Here is a 21,573-nt window from a genome sequence, read left to right on the forward strand (position 1 = left end):
CGGTAAAAGGAACCGTGAGTTTTTATCAATAGTGCTGCCAACGGTAGGGTGCACCTTAGTGCGTGTATACCACCGGGGCAGTTGGGTCCTGATGAATGCCTGGTGAATAATCCAATTAGGCAGAAACATGTCGACCAAATTTTAATTTTTCACTACGAGGGTTGACTAAGCCAGTTCTGGTAGTTAGTTATTATAACCCATTTTAATCTGAGTGCCGGGTTTACCACAATAAAAGATTTTGGTTAAAACCTAGACATTTTTTATACATTCACTTCACGCTGCACATCACTTTGCACTACACACATCACTGCCAACAACCAGCTCCGCTGTAAACAGGCGTTGAAGCACACCGGGGAGGTATTAGACCTCCCTGGTGGGGGTCCAATGATGAAGCATGTCACCAACCAGGTTGGTGAGTGAGGACCCTTTTAAAACACCCTGTGTGCCTTTGGTTTGGTAATTTCCCTTCCCCTCTGTAAAATTAGCTGCTCATACTCTTTTGTTGTTTAGTATTATGACTTACAACCACACCATAAGGGTTGCTTGGCATGGTACAAGGTGGTCACTTTAACTAGTGAACATCATATACCTGGCCAACTTCTCACATTGGTGAGCAGCGGTTGGATTTGAGCTTGCTGTGTTTTACCATTGTAATCTATTGGTTACCAATTGAAAGATCACATAGGTACCTGTAGGTACATATAAAACAAGATTAGATATACTTAAGTTCTACTGAACTTAGTTGTTGTAGAGCAAAGGGAGTAGCACACCCTGACTACAACTACTAGATAGGTTTAGTAGGTAAACCCAAGTGTAGGTAGATTGCAACACATCCACCCACACTTAAGAGCAATGGCTGGGGCAGAGGGGTCCAATGTACCCATCTCTGTTGAGAGTGACCCCCAGAGGGCACCATCCATCTTTGCTACCCTTAATCAAAATGAGCTCAGGCAGTTGGCAAATATCAGGGGCCTTAAACAGCCCAAGAATCCTACTTCTGCTGAACTCAGGGAGCTTTTACAGGCTGATGAAGATCAGAAAGCTCTCAGGAAAGCCTCCCAGTTAGGCCCCTTAGGGACAGGAACAGGAGGCCCCCCTTCTGAAGATGCTACTGAGGTACCCCTTTCCAATGGTCCTCCCTTAGAGGAGAATCATACTACAGAGGAAGAAAGTGGTGGGGATACAGAAGGTAGTGAGGATGAAGGGAGAACTAGCCCAGTGCCAAGTGTTATACGTGGCCCAGCTAACTTAAGGCTAGTGGGGACTGACAATGGGATCATCCCATTGGATCTCCCCAGTGGACTTAACCAGGGGTCTGGGAGGCAAAGGAATCACTCAGGTGAATCTAATGCTTCTCATACCTCTAGAGGCTCTCAAGGTCACTCCAGGAGAAGGATGACCACCCCTCAGAGGAGGGAGCATGAGGCCAGAATGCAGGAAGCCCAGCTGAGGATCAGGAAGCAGGAGCTAGAAGTAGCCCTGATGGAAGAGAAACTGAACAAGGCTAGTCAACCTAGAGAGAGTGGGTCTATACCCACTGGTGGCAGCATTGTCCCTAAGGACAAAGATAGGGTCTTTGATAATAGGAACCTGTCTAAGGTTGTGCCCCCCTACAAAAGTGGGGATGATATCCACAAATGGATAACTGCTCTTGAGAGAGCCTGCAAAGTACAGCAGGTTCCTGAAGACCAGTGGGCAGCAATCTTATGGCTCTCCTTTGAGGGGAGAGGCAGAGATAGACTCCTCACTGTTAGAGAAGAGGATGTCAGAAATTACAGAGTCCTGAAGAGTGTCCTAGTTGATGGGTTAGGCTTAACCACTGAACAGTACAGGTTAATGTTCAGAGACACCCAAAAGACACAGACTCAGGACTGGTCTGAATATGTTGAATGTGCCACTAAGGCTTTGGAGGGTTGGTTGCTGGGAAGTAAGGTATCTGATTTTACAGGATTGTATAATTTGATGATGAGAGAACAGATTTTAAATAACTGTCAAAACCAGCAACTGCATCAACACTGGTTGACTCTGATCTGACCTCTCCCCAAGAATTGGGAAAGAAGGCAGACAAATGGGTCAGAACCAGGGTTAAGCAAAAGAACCAGAACCAGGGCCAAGGGGGTGATCAGAAGAAAACAGACCAAAAGGGTGGAGATCAGAAATCTAAAGACCAGAAGTCTTCAACAGGGCCCCAAACTACTGCTAAGGAGGGTGGGTCCCAACAGTCCAAAAAGAAGAAAGAAGGTCAAAAGAAACCCTGGTGCAATCATTGCAAAAATACAACTCACTGGACTAGTGATTGCAAAAAGGGTGGAGCCCCCAACACTGTTGCCCCTAAGGCACCTGCTCCCAGTACTACTGTTAGCAGTGTTGGTCCCCAGACAAAGGGTGTAGTGGGAATCACTATGGGAACTGAAGGAGATTCTGACTTAGACAGAACCCTGACACAGACAGTCCTGATCTGTGATGGGGACATTGATTTGTCCCTGACTGTGAGCCCCAGTAACCTGGGCAAGTACAGACAGACTCCTTTAATTAATGAAAAAGTGGCTCAAGCCTACAGGGACACATGTGCCAGTGTCACTATGGTGACACCAGGCTTTGTGGATCCTGGACAGTACATACCAGGTGAGAACTACCTGGTGACCAATGCCAGCAATGCCACTACTTCACATAGTGTGGCAGTTGTTAACTTCTCATGGGGAGGGGTAACTGGCCTCAAAAGGGTTGTGGTTAGTGCAGACCTCCCAGTAGAATGTTTGTTGGGCAATGACCTAGAGAGTTCTCTATGGTCTGAAGTGGAGTACAGGACACATGCAGAGATGTTAGGTATATCACCACATGTCCTTGCTGTGACCAGGTCACAGGCCAAAAAGTGCCTTACTGAACCACAGGTCTTGGATCCTGGAACAATGGACCAAGCACCTACCAAGAAGAAGAACAGGAGGGTCAAGGCTGTGCCTTCCCCCCTGCCTCAGAGTGATGATCAACCTTCCAAGGAAGCTGATCTAGAGAACCCTGAAGGAACTGTCCCTGAAGAGCTTGAACCTGATCAGGTTGAGTTTCTGGGGACAGGGGGACCTTCAAGGGCTGACTTGAGGCAGGCTCAGTTATCCTGTCCCTCTCTCGAACCCCTCAGACAGCTGGCTGCTGCTGAGGCTGCTGGGAATGCTCAAGGTACCAATAAAGTGTATTGGGATGATGGGCTCCTTTATTCAGAGGCTAGAGACCCCAAGCCTGGTGCAACCAGGAGGTTGGTTATACCTCTGCAATTTAGGGGCTTCCTTCTTACCTTGGCCCATGATATTCCTTTAGCAGGACACTTAGGCCAGAACAAGACTTGGGACAGGCTTGTCCCTCACTTTCACTGGCCTCACATGAATGAAGATACCAAGGAGTTTTGTCGCTCCTGTGTGACCTGCCAAGCCAGTGGCAAATCAGGTGGCACAACAAAGGCCCCCCTAATACCACTACCTGTGGCGGGGGTCCCCTTTGAAAGAGTGGGAGTAGACATAGTGGGTCCCATGGATCCTCCCACTGCATCTGGGCACAGATTTATACTGGTGGTAGTGGATCATGCCACCAGGTATCCAGAGGCAATTCCCCTTAGGACCACTACAGCACCTGTTGTGGCCAGGGCCCTGCTGGGAGTATTCTCCAGAGTGGGGTTTCCTAAGGAGGTAGTATCTGACAGAGGTACCAACTTCATGTCAGGATACTTGACAGCTATGTGGAAGGAATGTGGTGTCAACTACAAGTTCACCACTCCTTATCACCCACAATGCAATGGGCTTGTTGAGAGATTCAACAAGACCCTAAAGGGTATGATCAAAGGATTACCTGAAAAGCTCAGGCGAAGATGGGACATCCTTCTACTTGAATTGAATTGAATTGAATGTAGATTTGTAAAGCGCGATTGCTGCCCCAAGGGCGTCCAAGCGCTAGGTGTACAGATGTGATCAATGAGGAGGTGATCAGGATCAGGGAGACTGTGTGAACAATAAGGTCTTCAATTGTTTACGAAACGATAGCAGGTCAGGGTCGGAGCGGAGTTGTAGAGGAAGAGAATTCCATAGCTTGGAGGCATTTAGGGAGAACATCCTACCTCCGGTTCTGGCTCTTTTAATTATTGGTATTGAGGCCAGAAAACCCTCCGTAGATCGGAGATTCCTGCTAGGGTGGTAATGGGTGACTAGACTCTTGCTGATTGCTGGGCTCTTATTCCAGAAGGCTCGGTGGGAGATACATAATGCCTTCAATGCAACTCTCTGTTTCACCGGGAGCCAATGTAGTTTTTTTAATCCGAGTCTGATTGACTGTCTGCGTGGGATCTGAAGCAAGGTTCTAGCTGCACAGTTCTGTACCAGTTGGAGCTTCCGCAGGGTAGATTCGGGGGAGCCCAAATAAAGGGCGTTATTGAAGTCTAACCGGGATAGAATCAGACCCTGTATTGCCACTTGTTTTGCTTCCATCGGCAGGAGGGGTAGGACTTTCCTCACTGTTCTAAGTAAGCCAAAGCACGTGGCAGACAGCTTGATGGCTTGGGTGGTGAACGAGAGATTCTTGTCTAACCAGACTCCCAGGCTTTTTACACTTTCCTTCGGGGTTGGAGGAGGACCTAGACAGGACGGCCAGAGGGAGATAAAAGGCACTGGTGAAGGTGGGCCCAGGAGCATAAGCTCCGTTTTGTCTCAGTTGAGTTTTAAGGAGGAGGCTGTCATCCATTCCTTAACATTCTGTAGGCATTTCATAAGGCCTGTTGTTATGTGCCTGTTACCCTCCTGCGCCAAAGACACCACTAGCTGGGTGTCATCTGCGTATGATATGATCTTGATACCGAACGGTTGGACGACCCCAGCCAGTGGCTTCATATATACGTTAAACAACGCAGGGCTCAGAGAGGACCCTTGTGGTACCCCGCAGCTCAGTGGTTTGCTGGTTGACACTGTGTCACCATCAAAGATTTGAAATGTTCTGTTGCTCAGGAAGGAATTGAGCCACCTAAGTGCATTTCCTGTTATTCCGATCTTCGATAAACGGTTCAGCAGAGTGGAATAGCTGACCGTGTCGAAGGCCGCACTTAGGTCGAGGAGGATCACTGCCACTGAACCACCTTGATCCAGTATCCTCCGTGACTCTTCAATGACCGCTAACAGTGCGGTTTCCGTTCCATGCCTAGGTCTAAACCCTGTCTGAGAGACATCCAGTAACGAATGGTTTTCAAGAAATTTTATTAACTGGATGTTTATATGTTTCTCAAGAATTTTGCTTGTCCAGGGGAGCAGAGAGATTGGGCGGTAATTGGCGTGATCTTCCGGGTCTAAATTGGGCTTTTTTAGCAGAGCCCGTACCATGGCTCTCTTCCATCCTGTGGGCACAGTACATGATGAAATGGAGGAGTTTAGTAGCTCCAGTACCACGGGTAGGGTAACCTGGCTAGCCTGCATCATAACATCTGGTGGTGCTGGGTCGAGTGGGGAGCCAGATTTCATTTGCCGAGCCAGAAGGTTAAGGGTATCCAGATCTAAAGGAAGAAAATGTTCTGGGGTAGGTTGGTCTGGGAGAGTTCTGTGTTTCAGTGGTGCCTGGACAGTTGTTATTGGGGTTATATCTACTGTTGGAAAGGAGGAGTAGATCTTAGTGACCTTTTTGTGGAAGAAGTCCGCTAGCTCATTACATTGTGCTTGTGTTTTAGCTAGGGATGGAGCTGAGTTATTCACTTTTGTAAGGCATTTTACCAAGTGGAAAATTTCCTTTGGTTTGGATTTGGCTTCCATAATTTTAGCCGAAAAATAAGTAGTTTGCGCTGTCCTAATCTCGTTTTTATAAGCCTTAATTGCCTCCTTGTATTGGGACTTTTTCTCAGGTAGAAAGTCTAGGCGCCATGCGCTCTCATGTTTCCTACATAAACGTTTTTTTGCTCTTAAGATGTCTGAAAACCAAGGGGCTGATTTGTGCAATCTTTTCGGTATGGATTTCTGAAAGGGTAGGGTGGCGTCCAAAGATTTTTCGATCCAACCCTCATATTCCTGGTTTGCTATGTTGGGGTCTGTGGAATGGGGTGGGCAAGTGGATTCTAAGTTGCTTATCCAAACCTCGGTGGATAATTTCGCCCAGTTCCTTGTGATTTTGGGTTGGGGGTGGACCGAGGGGCTTGATCGGTAAACCAGGTGAAAGGTAATAAGTAGTGATCAGTCCAGGGAAGGGCAATGGGTTGACTGACCCGCAGCTCCGTGCAGTTGCTAAAGATTGGGTCTAGTAGGTGGCCCTTTTCATGGGTCGGGGCTGCGACGTGCTGAATTAATTGCAATGCTGCTAGGTCATCTGTTAAATCCAAAGCAGTGTGGTCTGTGAGGCTGTCAAAGTGAAAATTAAGATCTCCCAGAAGAGTATGGTTGGTTGTTGACATGATACGTTCTGCTATAATGTTCGGGAGAAGTCTATGGAACATTTTTGCCGGCTCTGGGGGGCGATATATCAGGGTGCCTGAGAAGGAGATATTTGAGGAGAAGTCGATAGTAAATGCAAGACTTTCACACTCGGGAATTGCTTCGGAGGTAGTACGACAACGATACTGACCCTTTAGTATGATAGCCAGGCCTCCTCCTCTCCCTTCCGACCGGTCTAGCCTATAGATTTGATAACCAGGGGGTAAAGCTGTGACTAGGTACGGCTCAGAGTGTGGGGTGAGCCATGTCTCCGTCAGGAAGATGGCGTCCGGTTTCCGTTCTTCTAACAGCAGGGCAATTTCCGTGCTGTGTTTCGGAAGGGACCTACAGTTCAACAGGTACATACAATATTTCTGAATTGTGTCTACTGGGATTTTGGTGTTGAGGGGATATTTACAGTACGGGCAGCAAGGAGGAAGTTTATCAGGTGGGAATCTGTGGGTGCAGCGTGTCACGGCTGCAGTTCCACTGCTGTGGATGTTCGATGGGCTATAGGTCCTTAGCTTAGTGAAAACGAGACTAGGGTTCATGGCCCCGGGTCCCGTATGGTCGCGGACGGGCGCAGACGGGCTTGCCTTTGGCGCGCCTTCGGCGCGCTAGCAGCGCGCCCGCTGCGCGCGTCCGCTGCGCGGTCGTTGGCAACACATCACTTATGGTGAGTAGGAAGGGGCGTGGCCGAGCGTCGGTGGGCATGTCCAGGAGCGTGGGGCTTCCCTGGAATGGCGCCAACACCGCGTAATGCAAGTTTCAACTATTCAGGTACAACGTTATCACATATAAGATTAAAACAACTTTAAAATTGTTAAAATAATCACCCGTTCCCGGCTTCCGCCTCAGGAGCACTATCTGTCACCAAATACGCGCTACCCTGCCTTCTGTTTGCTTACAGAGAGGTCCCACAAAAAGGAGTTGGCTACAGCCCCTTTGAATTGTTGTTTGGGCACCCTGTGAGAGGCCCACTGTGTTTAGTGAAGGAAGGATGGGAGTTACCTCTCAAAATGCCTAAGCAAGACATAGTGGACTATGTACTTGGTCTCCGCTCCAGGATGGCTGAGTATATGGAGAAGGCATCCAAAAACCTTGAGGCAAGCCAGGCCTTACAGAAAGCATGGCATGACCAAAAGGCTGTCTTGGTTGAGTTTCAGCCAGGACAGAAGGTATGGGTGTTGGAGCCAGTGGCCCCAGCAGCACTCCAAGACAAATGGTCTGGACCCCATACAATCCTGGAAAAGAAGGGAGAGGTCACCTACTTGGTAGACCTAGGAACTCCCAGGATTCCCCACAGGGTACTCCATGTTAACAGGTTAAAAGCATATGTTGACAGGGCAGACATGGGCTTGCTCATGGCTACAGATGAGGGACAGGAGGAAGAGAGTGACCCTCTCCCAGACCTGTTGTCTCAGAACCCTGAAGATGGCTCAGTTGAAGGAGTGACCCTTGGAGGCAACCTCACTGCCCATCAGCAGACTGAATGTAGACAAGTTCTACAATCATTCCAACATCTGTTTTCCCTAATACCTAGCCAAACTGACTGGTGTACCCATGTGGTGGACACTGGTGACAGTCTGCCTGTCAAGAACAAGCTTTACAGACAACCTGACCACGTCAGGGACTGTATAAAGGCTGAGGTACATAAAATGCTGGAATTAGGTGTCATTGAACCCTCAGAGAGCCCCTGGGCTAGCCCAGTGGTTCTGGTCCCCAAACCTCACACCAAAGATGGCAAGAGAGAGATGAGGTTCTGTGTGGACTACAGGGGTCTCAATGCTGTCACCAGGACAGATGCACACCCTATTCCAAGGGCAGATGAGCTCATAGACAAACTAGCTTCTGCTAAGTTTTTGAGCACATTTGACTTGACAGCTGGCTACTGGCAAATCAGATTAGCTGAGGAGTCTAAGGCCAAAACAGCATTCTCAACCCCAGGTGGGCACTACCAGTTCGTGGTGATGCCCTTTGGTCTGAAGAATGCACCTGCCACCTTCCAAAGGCTGGTGAACCAAGTCCTTACTGGGTTGGATGACTTTTGTGCAGCATATCTTGATGACATTGCTGTCTTTAGCTCCACCTGGGAGGATCACCTGATCCACCTGAAGAAGGCTCTTGAGGCTCTGCAAAGGGCAGGCCTCACTATCAAGGCTACTAAGTGCCAGATAGGGCAGAGTAAGGTTGTGTATTTGGGCCACCTTGTGGGTGGAGGCCAAGTTCAACCACTGGAGAGTAAGATACAATCCATCAAGGACTGGTCCCCTCCAACCACCCAGACTCAAGTGCGAGCTTTCTTGGGCTTGACTGGGTACTACAGGAAGTTTGTTAAGAACTATGGGTCCATTGTGACTCCTCTTAATGATCTGACATCCAAGAAGATGCCCAAAAAGGTTCAGTGGACAGTAAGCTGTCAAAAGGCATTTGATGACCTGAAGGAGGCCATGTGCTCTGCACCTATCCTGAAAAGTCCTGACTACTCCAAAGAGTTTATTGTCCAAACAGATGCTTCTGAGTTGGGTGTGGGAGCTGTGCTGTCACAACTTAATGTAGATGGTCAAGACCAACCCATTGCTTTTATTAGCAGAAGGTTGACCCCCAGAGAGAAGAATTGGTCAGCTATTGAGAGGGAGGCCTTTGCTGTGGTGTGGGCCCTGAAGAAGCTGAGGCCATACTTGTTTGGCACTCACTTCAAGATTCAGACCGACCATAAGCCCCTCTTGTGGCTAAATCAGATGAAGGGTGAAAACCCCAAACTGCTTAGGTGGTCCATTTCCCTACAGGGTATGGACTTTACAGTGGAGCACCGGCCAGGTACTGACCATGGGAATGCAGATGGTCTCTCCAGGTACTTCCACTTAGGACATGAAGACGAGACTGCTCAAGGCTAGTTTAATGTCCCTGCGTTTGGGGGGGGTTGTGTAGGAGAGTAGGGTCTGCTATCCTATGGTCACCCCAAATTTTTGCTTTTTGCTTCACTGGTTTTTGACATATTGAGGCTGTGGGCCTGCCAATCAGACCCCCAGCCTGCTGTTCTCTCTACTAAATTAAAACTATGCACCCTAGGTGCATAACCAATTGGAAGTGGATCACCCTGTCAGCCCCTGTACCAGTGTACACTAGGTACCCAGGGCATTGGTGTATCTAAGGCCTGCCAGGGGCTGAAGCATGTATTATGCCACCCCAGGCTTGGCCTAACAAATTTGACACAACTGGCTGATCACTCAGCTGGGGTAAGTTGGTGTAACCACCTCTTACTTAGGTGTAGTATACCTATACCTAACCTTAAATGGGACACCTGGTAACCTATAAGTCACTCCTATGGCAGGCATTAACAATCCTGAAGGCAGAGTGCTTGGTTCCATGTGAGATGGTGCTCTGGCATGAGCTGAGCCTGTCTGCAGTGGTCGGAACAACTTCCTTCTACTGTTTCCAGATATCGTCATACCATATAGTCTTAAGTGCATTATGAACCTCGTGGTTAAATGCTAACTTTGGTTTGGCTTTATCAAAACATGTCGAGTAAGGTGTCATACGAATTGGAATACTAACCCCTCGCCAATTCTGGCGATGGGGTTAGCATTCCACCCTTCTAGAGGGACACGACATGTACAGTACCTGAAACCCGGGTAAAATCAGACATAGCCTCAGCTCCACAAAATGGATGCTGCCACCACAGACACAAGTCTGCCCTCCTGCTGCTGGGAGTCCTTCCAGCTTGGGAGGTGTGGACAAAGGGTTTCCTGCCAGGGGAGGTGCGTGCACCACCCCAGACAGGATTTTGTGTATTGGTCAGGTAGGGCTTGAAAGAAACCAGACATGCCTGAGGCTCACAAGGAGCCTCGGTGCATATGCCAGTTCAATCCGGTCCTGGGGCACACCAGTCCCGGGCCTGGGGCGAGCTGGACAAAGGATTGGGGGTGTAACCACCCCCCTTCCTGGTCCCACCCTTAGGGAGGGACCTAGCAGGTAGTCCGGCCCCTAGAATCCGCTTAAAGGTAGGAGCTGTGTCCTAAGACTTCAGACATCCTGAAATCAACTTGAAACTAAGAAGAAGACGGGAACTTCGACGCTCTGCCGCACAGAGGACTGAAGCCAATCTCCCCTGTGGTCAGGGAGTGACCACCTTGCTAACGCAAGCACCATCCAGCGAATCAACATCTGCTTTGCCGCCGCCTCCCGCCGGAGCCCGAGCCGAGAGACTGACAAGACCTGGACCTCCAGACCTCTCACCGCCCGATCCACAGTCCCTGAGAAGAGGAGACCCGTGGAGGCACCGAGACACGTGGAGCCAGCCATCTTGAAAAGACCACGACAAGCTGCAAGCGCAACAACCGAGGCTCCCTCCAAGTTGTGCTTTGGGATCTGAGAAGCCCAACCCTCGAGCAGCATCTGCACCAAAGGTGAGCCCTCCAGCATCTCCACGATCTGCGTGGGGCCCTTCTGCATTTTGCCACTCGACGCGCCTAACCAGTTGCTGGCCCGCTGGCTAGTGGCCATCTTGGCAACGAACTTCAAAAACTACACCGCTGGTCTGGTTGCTCCAGACTGGCCCTTGCTCCCCTCCAAAGGAGCAATCCCTCTGACCTTGCTGGTCAGAGCCATCAGCTTATTTCGTTTTCCACAACAATTGCTTTTGCCAAGGCTTGTTTGCTTCGATCAAGTCGCCGACACTGCCGACAGCGAGAGCCTGCGTGGGACAGCTCGTGAACTGACTCCTGGACGTCGTCGACCTCCAGGGACCACGTGGCTGCAGAGACAAGCTACACCTTCCTTCCTGTTTGCACCCGACATCGCCTGGTACCCACCTGGTGCCACGCTGGTCACTGGCTAGTGACTGTGAACACTGTCCCCTCTGCTTACAGGTCTTCTACAACTCCGATCCACCCTTGGATCCACCGCATCCCTTCCGGACCGACCGCCTGCAGCATCTTTGTCCACAGGCTCCATTGAACAGATAGAAGAAACCCGACGCACTTCGACACCTACGCACCCGCTTCCTGTGGGTGAGGTAAAGCTGGCACTCCGGTGCCCAAGTGTAGAGTATCATCTCTAGTGTCTGTGTTTCCAATCTTGAGTTCATAGTCCATCCGGAAGATTCCTTTTGCAGTAACTTTGTACTTTTTACGCACCCATTGAAAACCTATGGGAGCTCGCGTGTGACTATTTGCTCTGCACACGCCACCCGTGGACCTCCTGGTCACTAACTGAAGTTAGCTCCTCGTAGGCCCAGCGATTCTAGAGGCCCTAGGCCTTTTCCCTTTTCTGTTCGTGGTACTTATACCACTATTTTAGTATATGGTTTGAGCGGCCACCAGGGCCTATCCATATAAAGTGCAACTTCTGTGTATTCTACTGTAATCTTGTTTGACGATTTGTGCTCCTGTGCTCATAAAGAGACTAGGGGTTACTTTGAGAAATAAATACATATATATTTTGAATATATATCTGTGTGGTGTCCTTTCATTGGTATAAAAGGGGGTTGCATTTGGTAAAACAGCTTGCTTAACACGTTTCACGAGTTTAGCCTCAAAGACTGCTTAGCCTACGCTACCACTAGGGCAGCTAGTCCGAAAAGGTTGACTTACAACCACACCATAAGGGTTGCTTGGCATGGTACAAGGTGGTCACTTTAACTAGTGAACATCATATACCAGGCCAACTTCTCACACAAGGAGAAATAACTTCATTTCTCTTTGTTTTTTTCCTTTTTACATATGTGCTGCCTTCTGCAGCACACATAAAAGAGAAAAACGTCTCTTAGGATAGTTTTTATGTAGGAAGGTGTCCCTTCCTGCACAAAAGCAATCTTGCCTGCAACAGGGCACCCTTGCACCATGGTGCAAGGGTGCCTACATTGGCGCTAGGCTGTCAAAACGCTGCCAGGGCAGGTAGAAAGTACAGGAATGCGCGGTAATGCTTAAATACGGTGCATTCCCGCTCTTTCACTCTCGCATAGGATAGCGAGGCAGGGTGCCTTGCTGCGCTGCCCTAAACCAAAATACCATAAATGAGACCCTAAGTATGGCCTTTTTAAACAAACCTATGATATGTTTGAGATCAAACAATTTAGTTTATTGAAATCTGCAAATTATACAGCAGATAGAATATTACGTGGCAAGTGCAGTAAATACAAAATATTAATGCAAAAGAATGCTGTTGCTAGAGACTCACAACAGAGACACCATATCAACATATTTAAACAAGCATTTGCAATGCAATAGGTCTCGCAGTTACGAGAGTTTCAGCTATTGGCATTGTAAATAACAATGCCTTTTATTTATGCATAAAAAAAAAGGCATTATTATTTGTAATGTCAATAGCTCAAACTCGCGTAAATGCGAGACCTATTGCATTGTAAATGCTTGTTGCTTCTTTGTCAGGCTTCGTACGTTTTAGCCCCACATGGAGCGACTGCTGTTTCTGCACAATCTGTGCTTGAAACAATGAGCCCTGTTCTCTTGGGCGGAATCCTCCCAGGGATTAAGGGGGAGGGGGGCTCTCCAGGAGGTGTTATGGCCAGCATCCCTCCTGGACTCACGCGGTCTCTCGGGGCATGGGGGGGGGGAGGAATGCCGGTGACTGTGTGTGGGACAGGAGGTGGGGGTGCAGCAGAGCCGGGGGGTTATGTTCAGTAGCTGTAATATTCTTTAATTCAAAGACACGTCTTGTCCATTTTGGAAGGATGATAAGCGGGGTCGTCATCATCATAATCTTATTTTTAAAGTGCCTAATTAGCATAAAGAGTGATCCAAGCTCTTGTGAACCTAAGAGCCTCCAATTCTACTTTAATCAGTGTAGCAAGGGCACCAACCCACTGATCTATGTTAGGCTATTCATTTAAATGAACCCCCTTAATGCTTGTTTTAATAGTGCTGAGTGATACTAGTGCTGCCCCTCGACGCTAAAGTACAGCCCTCCATGCTATATACATGATTATTGTGTTTGTGCAGTGCAGCATGCTGCCGACTCACATAACACAAACCAGGTGGTGCTGCCCGGCTGGGACTGCCCCACAGTGACCCAGTGAGGGGGATTAATAAATTAGTGATAAGGGCGCGAGGCCTGCAGTGGTGTCGGCTCCTGTGTGTGAGATGAGTGCGTGCGGCCTGCAGTGGGGTCTGTCCTTGTGTGTGTGGCTCTGTGTGTGTGATGAGTGTGTGAGGCCTGCAGCGGTGTCTGCCCCCGGATGTGCGTGTATGTGTGTATATGATGGGTGTTTGTGGCCTGCAGTGGTGTCTGTCCCTGTGTGGGTGATGGGTGCGTGCTTCTGCAGCAGTGTCTGTCCCTGTATATGTGTGTCTTTGTGTGTGTGTGGCCTGTAGTGGTGACTGGGTGTGTCTGCTTGTGTATGTTAGTGTTTGTGTATATAATGAGTGTGTGTGGGTCCTGCACTGGGGTATGTGTGTTTCTGCGTGCGTTTATGTGTGTGTGTGTGTGTGTGTGTGTGTGTGTGTGGGTGTGTGTGTGTGTGTGTGTGCTAAGAATGACAACAGGCTACGGGGATGCTGCCTGCGAGATGGATGGACACGTCCTGTTTCACTAGTGTCAAGCAACAAAAAAAGAGAACAATTCAACCGACGCCTTGAAAACGGAGCCGAACAGAACTCTAAGATGCAACTGTTTAGAAAAGGAAACCGTGGCAGTTCATTTTCTACACAGCAGCACTTTTGATATTAACTGTTCGCGGGGTGGTTCTGCTGCGGACATACCTGCAGTCTGTGCCGCCGGGGCTGTTGTGTAGAAGTTTGTGTGAGTTGCGTCTGTCTGCCTGCTGGGTGTGTTCCCCCTATTGCCATCCCCCAGCCCCCTGTGAATTCTGCACAACACAGGAACGAAACTGAAAGTGTCTGCGAACTCCTGGAAATCAGCTGATCCGCGCGTTTATTATAAATGAAATATATGACGTGAAGCAAAAAGCCAAATATCATTTTGCACTACGTTGCAATTTTAAAGGCGTCAAGGCAGGATTTACGACGTGCTAGGCTACTAGCAAGAATGTGAAGTAATTTTACTCACAAGAAATTTGTCGAAATAAAGAAGCGTGTGTTTCTTTTGAAATAAACAAGTTAAGACGCCGAAATTAGCCTTCAGATGGCACTGCAGCATTAAAACAGAAATGGGAAACGCAGTATTTTTCAGGTGGAACGAGGAACAGTGAGAGATAGTGCGAAAAGAGGTGGATAGAGATTCACATAAGAGGGTATCTAGGGATATGGAGGAAAAGTAAACTGAACAAGCTGTGACCAAAGTGACAACTCCGCACTTGTGTGGTCTAACAAGCGCGCACTGAAGCTGACGGAGTGGGAGGGGGAGTGGGGGCGGGCACGCAGGCTGCCAAATGGTGCGATGAATAGTGAAAGCGAAGCTGACGGAGTGGGAGGGGGAGTGGGGGCGGGCACGCAGGCTGCCAAATGGTGCGATGAATAGTGAAAGCAAACAAGTGGTTGCAGGACTCCAAATGGTGCGCGCGCCCGGACGGGTCACATGCACTGTAGTTGGAGGCCTGCAAAGCCACTGTTTGCACTTCCAAAACGCGCTTACTATAAGTCTCGCCAGAGCCAGCGCTAAAGCGCTGGTCAGGCGAGACCTAAAAACAGGTTTCCCTTGAAACTGTAGTTCTAATAAAAAAATAGGATATTGTTTGCTGAAACCTCCACAACATATAGATATAAAGCAGTATCTTTTTAATTTTGTCACCTCTGTCGTTTCCCCATTAAAATCTTTACAATGAGAAATCCGATGGTGATGACCTCCTATTTTATTGTAGTAAAAAGCGCGTCCTGATCACTAAAGGTTAAATACTGATACTTACAAACCAAGCTACCTTACTTCAGAAATGAAACTGAGAGAAAATAATAAAATCGTATTGCCCCCTGCAAAGTTTGCCATAGGAGCTTGGTGCCAAGGCTGTGTAATGCATGGACTACAGAACAGCAAGGCTAAGTAGATTTTATTCTGTCTCTGGTCTCTTTCACCCACCCTACAGTTTTTTTTTATTTCACCTCTTTTCGTCAGTGCTTTTTAGGTCTCGCCTGAGACAGCGCTTTAGCGCTGCTCTGGCGAGACTTATAGTAAGGGACTTTTGGAAGTGGAAACGAGTGCATTTCAGGCCGCCAACTACAGTGCATGTGCTCCGGGCGCGCGCACCATTTGGCAGCCTGAAAGCATTCGTTTACTTTCACTTTCGCGGCCGCACGGCCGCTTTGGTGTTTGATCGCGATTGCGATCACTTTCACTTTCGCGGCCGCTTGTTCTTGTTCTATTTATATATACTTGCTTCCCGAGCTTTGATATGTTTTTTTGCCCCAGGCCCCATCAAGCTCCTCTGTTCGCCACTTGCTTTCAGAGGTTTGATACGTTTTTGCACCCCAACCCCCCTCAAACTCCGATGTGCGCGGCCATACTGTGTGCCGCACCGCAGGCTTCTGGCCGACTCTTTCTCTCGGTAACGTTTAAAAGCAGGACTCTATGCTTCCATGAACATAGTAAACAAAATAGTTTTACCCGACCGCCGTTCTACAGTGTCTCTCCCCTGCTCAGACCTGGATACGGAGTGACAGGAGGCTGCCAGGCGGGGTGGTGGAGGCTGCTCCTTTCCTTATCCTTTCCCTTCGCCGCCCCACTCAGGTAAATGTTTCCATTCTTCTAATATTTCAGTTATGCGCGGGTTATACTGCAGTGGTTTATTTCTTTCAACGCGATGCTTTAAGTGGCGTGCTTCTGCCTACACTGCATGTATTTTTACGAACCGTTTTAATTTGAAAGCAAAACAACAATCACTGCTGGTACTTTATTTAAAAGAAGCTGGCGGGTGAACGCATTATGTTATACATTTATGAACATAAAATAAAGGCCCACATCTTATCAGCTGTTTGCCCTCCCTCCGCCATCTGGCTGTGCTCCATGCAGTTTGTCAGCAGCAGTTCCTCCTCCCCGGCCACTCTTTCAGAAAGCCAGGGCTCCTCTGTCGAAATCCACCATTAATTTATCTACAATGGCTGTTAAGCGCTGGGGAAGCTTCATTTGTATTTGTTTGCACGACATGCTGTCGGGGTTCTGCAACCCCCTTTTAAAAAATGTGTTTTTGCGCGGCTCTTTTACTCATCCCTTTTCTTCGCTCCCCCTTCCCCCACCCATCCCCCCTCGCGCGTAAATTTTTCCATTCTCCACTATTTTAGGGAAAGTGTTGGTTAAAGTGCAATGTTTTCTTTCAACCTGGGGCATAATTTGCACGCATGCTTCGGTCTACATTGCATGCATTTTCCCCGAATTGACAGCTGAGGGATGTGTAGGAATTAAGTAAACTTTATATAGCACTTACGCACGGAACCACGTCATCATGCAAAAATAAGGAGCAAAATGTCTTTCGTCAATTGTTTCAGTTTCCGATGCTTGTTTTGTTGTTAGATGTGGTTAGAAGCCAGGACTGTGGATGGTGTGGTAGGCGGAAGTAAGGCATGTTGGTGCAAGTTTACTTGCTACTGACTTATACATAGACATGCGTTGGTATGTCACACACAATTTTTAGAATTTCTGTTGAATGCGCATTATTAATATGCTAATTATTAGCTCATTAATCTAAATGCCAATAATTTTCCCTCCTACCTATCAATAGTCTACTACAGGCTAAAAAGTAAACTATTTTCTCTTACAAATCCCAATGACCTTTAAACTCCAGGCTCATCCCCTCGGCAAACAGACTCGTGAACAAACCGGGAAAGTATAGTCGCTCACTGTCAGCTGGATAGCTCATCTGGCCACACATCGAGCTGTGCCAAGAGCTACGGATAACACTGATTTTCTACGCCTAATTGTTTTCTGTGTCCTACATAAGCAGGTGTTCGAAAACTTTAGTGTCCCAGCTTAACAAGTCTCAAATGGATGCATGCTCCTCTCTGCTCCCAGTTTATTTTACCTTGCTTTGCTAGAAAATAGTTTTTCAGTAAGGGAACCCGCATTCCTGCTTGGTTACCATACTGTGCATAATCCACACACATACGTGCATTTAAGAACTGAAACATTTTTAATATTTTAAACAACAAAGCCATAGTTGTTGCTTATTTGTCTCATGCAACTAAGACAAATTGTCGAAGCCAATAGTTCTGGCTTGTTGTATGTGTAATGTTACTTGATGTATTATATATCTGAATGCAATAACAGAAGCAGAAAAATACCTTAGACTTTTGGAGCTATGCTACTGCAAGGATATTTTTGTACCAATATAAAAGTCTAAAAAAAAACTATAATTTGCAAAGCCAATAGGTCTAAATATTTACTAATAATGCCTTTTTAATCTATTTTATAAAACAAACACATAAATAAATGGCATTATCATTTACAATGCCAATAGCTAGTGTTGCATTATTATTAACAATGCCAACTGCTCACACTTTTATAATGCGAGACCTATTGCATTGCAAATGCTTGTTTTCTTTCGTCACTATTTTCCTATCTTTCTCTTCCAACATTTTTCTACCCCTGCTTAGTGCTTAATTCGAGTGAGTGGTTGCTCGTGGGGGGCCACCGACATGAAATTTCTGGGGACCACCATTTATTTTCCAGATCAGACATTAACCAAGAGACGGAAAAACAAAGAAAGCGGAAAGAAGGAGGAAAAGAAAGACAGGAAAAACATGACAAACGGGCAAAGCAGAGACCTGCAAGAGTGAGTTAGAAGAGCAGGGAGTGTCTGGTATTGAATTTGGCATGCAAACATTTAATTGCACTGGTTTCTAAGCAGAGCATCAGTGACCGGCAATCATTCATTTACAAATGAAGCACTGCCTCTTCTGCCTTTTTAACTCTTGTAATGAGTGAACATCTGTTGATGAAAAGTAAGACCCAGGCCCCAAAGAAGAGTGCAGAAGACCACCACCTTCAAACACCTTCACAAGTTAAGCAGTGCTCTTACTATTTTCAAGACCACATTATTTCTAAATGCTTATGCACACAGGCAACGCCTACATTATGTCAGTGTTAGTGCCAAGGAAAATTGTGTGACATCCATGAATCCCAGTGAATTTCAGTGAAACCAGGAAATCAAAATTCAAACTCAAACATAGTGTTTGTTAGAATGACCTATCAGTCCAGGAGGTATCCTGGTGCTGTGCTGCAGGTCTCAGTCGAAGAGCCAGGTCTTGAGCCCCTTCCTGAAGTGGTTGAGTCAGGGAGAGGTGCAGAGATGGAGAGAGAGGGTGTTCCAGGCTTTGATGGTGAGGTGAGAGAAAGTGTGTCCTCCATTGCTGCAGCGGCAGATACGTGTCTGTGCGTGGGCAAGGTGTGTGGAGCAAAGGTTTCTGGACGGTTGGTAGAAGGTCATGTGGTGGTTCATTTAGTGTGGTTGGAGGTTGTGGAGGGCTTTGTAGGAATGGATCAGTAACTTGAAAAGGCATCTCTTCTGTATGGGGAGCCAGTGGGGGTCTTTGGGGTTTAGGGTGATGCGTGTCGTCTTGGGAAGGTTGAGGATCAGCCTAGCTGCTGCATTCTGGATTGTCTGGAGTATTTGCTTGAGTACAGAGGTTGTGCCGGCATTGAGAGTGTTGCTGTAGTCGAGTTGGCTGGTGATGAGGGCCTGCTTCACAGTTTTCCTGGTGCTGATGGGGTGCCACCTGAAGAATTTTCAGAGCATGCAATTTGTGTGGCAGCAAGCTGAGACAACGGCGTTGACTTGATGTTTCATGGTGAGTTCACTGTCTAGTACGATGCTGAGGTTGCAGGCATTGTCTTTTGGCGTGGGGGTGGGTCCAAGCTCAATAGGCCCCAAGGAGTCATTCCAGAGGGTGGTGTGTCTGCCAAAGATCAGAACTTCTATCTTGTCCATCTTCAGTTTGAGGCAGTTTTCTCTCATAAATGGCGCTATGTTCTTCATGCTGTTGGTTTTTGCCCGGGTGGGGTTTTCTGAGGGAGAGAGTACGAGTTGGGTGTTGATGTTGTGAGATCCAACAATGTCTGTGAGTGGTGCCATGTATATATTGAAGAGGGTGTGGCTGAGGGATGTGCCTTGGGGTACTTCACAATGGTGTGCTTAGGGTGCAGTGAAGGGGGGGAGGTGGACTTCCTTTTAGGAAGAATGCCATTCATCTGAGCGCATCATCTGAGATTCCGATCTGATGAAGTTGTTGGATGAGTGTGTGGTGGGAGACGGTTTGGATAGCAGAGGAGAGGTCTAGGATAATGAGGGCTGCCATTTCTCCTCTGTCAAGTAGGGCTAGGATGTCATCTGTTGCCACGATTAGGGCTGTCTCAGTGCTGGGGTTGGCTCTAAAGCCCAATTGGGATGGGTCCAGTAGCTTGTTTCTTTCCATGATCGGTGAGCTGGAGGCTGTTTGCCTTCTCTAAGACTTTGGCGGGGAACTGGAGGAGGGAGATGTGGTGATAGTTCTGAAAATCTGTGGAGTCTGCAGCTGGTATTTTGAGGAGGGACCTGACCTCTGTGTGCTACCATGCCATGGGGAAGGAGGTTGTACTTATGGAGGTGTTGAGGATGGTAGTGAGCTGCTGGCTGATCTTGTTGATTCCAAGGTTTAAGAGCCGATTGGGGCAGCGGTCGGTGGGTGCTCCTGAGTGGCTGGATTTCCTCAGGGTGGTGGTATTTGGTGTGCTGAGTTGTTCCCATGTAGTGAGCATGTGGTTGGTGGTTTTGATCGATGGGTTGCTGAGGATGTTGGAAGGTTGGGGGTTGAAGTTTGTGTAGATGGTTGCAATCCTATTGCAGAAATGGTTGGCAAGAGAGTCACAGAGCTCTTGTGAGGGTAGGATCTCGTTTTCTGTGGCTGAGGGGCAGGAGAATTCTCTGATGATGGTGAAGAGCTCCTTGGTTTGGATAATACTGGTTTTGATGCAGTGTGTGAGGGCCTCCTTTTTGTGGCTATTACCTTGTTGTGGTATTTGTTGAGGGTGACTTCGTATGTGGTTTGTTCAGTGTTCTTTCTAATTCACCATCTTCTTTCTAGTTGTTCACACTCCTGTTTTGCTGTGCAGAGTTCTGGTGTGCACCAGCTGGCTTGTTTGGTGGGTCTGTGCATCTTGGTGGTTTAGAGGGGGCGACTTGGTTGACAGAATTTGTGATCCAGCTTTGAAGTATGTAGTATCCTGCATATTATATTGTAAGGTGTTTTACCAGCCCTGGTCTGCCAGTGCCTGTGCTCTGACTCATTAGAATGTTGGAGTCTGATGATGCCTCGGAATGTTGGGACTGAGAGAGGCTGAGCGACAGTTGGTCATGGGTTGAGCAGCTGACAGTCAGCTCCTGGTGGGGCTCTGATCTACCACATCTCTACATGATGTATCCTGTACCTTACAACCTGTTATCTTCATGAAATAAAGACGTCATGTTTTACATGCTTCCTGCGTGGACCTTCATCACTACAAAGTTCTCTACTGTTTGTTCTTGGTTGGCAGTGATGTTGGGCTGAGAGGTGCTGAGACTGTCCGTCCATTTTTCCTGAGCTAATTTAGTCCAGCTGTGGTGGGGGGTGCTGTCTTGGATGGGGGGTATGCAGTGGACCAGCAAGAGTGAAGTGTAAAATGGTGTGGTCCATTCAGGCGAGTTTTGATGAGTGGCTGTATCTGATTCTGTCGCTGGATGTGAAGATAGGGTCTAGCGTGTGTCCCGCTTTGCGTGTGGGGTCGGAGACAATCTGCACGAGACTGATGTTGTCTAGTCTTTCCAGGAGGTCAGCGGTGTTGATGTTGGCGGGGTTGTCCAGGTGGAAGTTGAGGTTCTCAAGGAAGATGTAGTGTGTGGATTCAACTGCGAGGGGGTGATGGTATTGCTCTGGCCTGTTTGTGGTCTTGGCGGTCTGTATGCAAGGGTGCTCCTTCCATCACCACCCCCTTTTGTACCGCTTTGTTCGCCATAAGTTGGCAGGGTATGCTCAGACGTGAGTCCCTTGCGCACTTTGCCACTGGATTCAAGCAAGCCTGGCTGAAGACCGCTGAAATGCCATAAACCGGTCCTAGGAAGCTTGTCTCCGGTCCAGGGAAGGCATGGCTTGGCAGTTCGGGCTGGACTGTTCCATGAGGCACAGGGTCAGACTGATTTGCATATGGCCATGTCTGAACTGGGGTGGCAGATTGGGCTAAAGAACGGTGATGGATCAAACCCAGATCTGTTGACTGTGTGTGAGTATTTGATTGG

Source organism: Triturus cristatus, chromosome 8 (assembly GCF_964204655.1).
Source record: "Triturus cristatus chromosome 8, aTriCri1.1, whole genome shotgun sequence".
Taxonomy (NCBI): domain Eukaryota; kingdom Metazoa; phylum Chordata; class Amphibia; order Caudata; family Salamandridae; genus Triturus; species Triturus cristatus.